Source organism: Schistocerca serialis, chromosome 4, assembly GCF_023864345.2.
Source record: "Schistocerca serialis cubense isolate TAMUIC-IGC-003099 chromosome 4, iqSchSeri2.2, whole genome shotgun sequence".
Classification (NCBI taxonomy): Eukaryota; Metazoa; Arthropoda; class Insecta; order Orthoptera; family Acrididae; genus Schistocerca; species Schistocerca serialis.
This window is the reverse complement of record NC_064641.1, coordinates 569,818,450-569,819,984: the sequence shown is the minus strand read 5'-3', so window position 1 is coordinate 569,819,984 and position 1,535 is coordinate 569,818,450.

The window sequence follows — 1,535 nt, the reverse complement described above, 5'->3', positions numbered from 1 at the left end:
ATCAGAAGCATAATGATGTCCCCAAAGATCGTCATTCACTATCGGGAACAGATGGAAGTCATACGGTGCTGAATTTTGCTTGTGTGGAGGATGCCGTACGGTGGTGAGATTCAGTCTCTGAAATTCTGCTGTGGGGGCACGTGAAGTGTGTGGTTTGGCATTGTCATGCTGCAGGAAAACATTTCCCTTTTCCTTTCGGACAATTGTTAGCCGTCGTTTCAGAGTTCGCAATGTTATGATCTAACGCTCTGAATTTATTGTTGTTCCACGATCAAGGAAATCAACGTGGATACCACCATCAGCGACCCAGAACACTGTGGCCGTGGTTTTTCCAGCTGAGGGCTGCGTCTTGAATTTCTTTCCTGGGGCTAATCTTTGTGTCGATATTCCATAAACTGACGTTACGTCTTCGGGTCATAATGGTGTACCCACGTTTCGTCTCCTGTCACAGTTGAATGGATAAAGGCGTCACCTTCATTCTCGAAAGGCGAGAGGAGTTCCTGGCAAATTTCAAGTCTGTGCCCTTTCACTTCAGGTGTCAGCATCCGGCGTACCCATCGTGCACAGATCTTCCGATAGCCAAGCAAAGCAATAATGTGACACACAAGTTCTTGTGAAATGCCGATTGTGCCCTCTCTTGTGAACCTCGGTGGTTGCTATCGCAGGACGTCCTACTCTTTTTTTGTCAAGCAGATCAGACGTTCCCGCTCTACATCTTTAAACTCATTCGCCCAACGACGCACAGTACTCACATCAAAACAATTACCATAAAATCTTTTCATTCTCTGATGAATCTCCTTTCGGGTGATACCTTCTGCTGTCAAGAATTCGGTGACTGCACGTTGCTTAAATCGCTTTGACCGACCGTCTGCGCAGGGTTCCTTACTTTGCACTGTAACAACACAACGGTTTAATGCTAAGGCTTCCCGGTAGCTGGAGCTGTAGAGATGAGGCTACGGAACAAACCCATACCTGTCGCATACCAATGCTGCCAACTGTCGAAGAGTTACGAAGGTGGGGGCATTACTTTTCAGTCAACTCTCGTACCTTCTGTGTTATCCAAAGATTTCTACGAGGCCTTCTCTTTTTACCTATTTGATCCTCTGCTGCCTTCACTACTTCGTCTATCAAAGCTGCCCATCCGTCTTCTTCTGTATTCTTTTCCCTAGTTCCAGTCAATCGTTGCCAAATGCTCTTTCTGAAACTCGCTATACCCTCTCATTCTTTCAACTTACTCAAGTTTCATCTCCTAATTTCCTACCATTTTGAAGTTTCTTTAGTTTCAGTGGTATGTCCCCTAAATGGGGATAGCTGAAATGTGTACCCGACCGTCACTCGAACCTGGGGACTCCTGCTTACATGGCAGACGCTCTATCCATCTGAGCCACCGAAGACACAGTGGGTAGGGCGACTACACTTGCACACTTCACGCGAGACCCACATTCCCAATTGTCCACAACCTACATTCGTAATGTTCCTATAGTATATTTGCCCATTCACACATTACTCGTGTCAACTAAGGTGATGATTCCCGT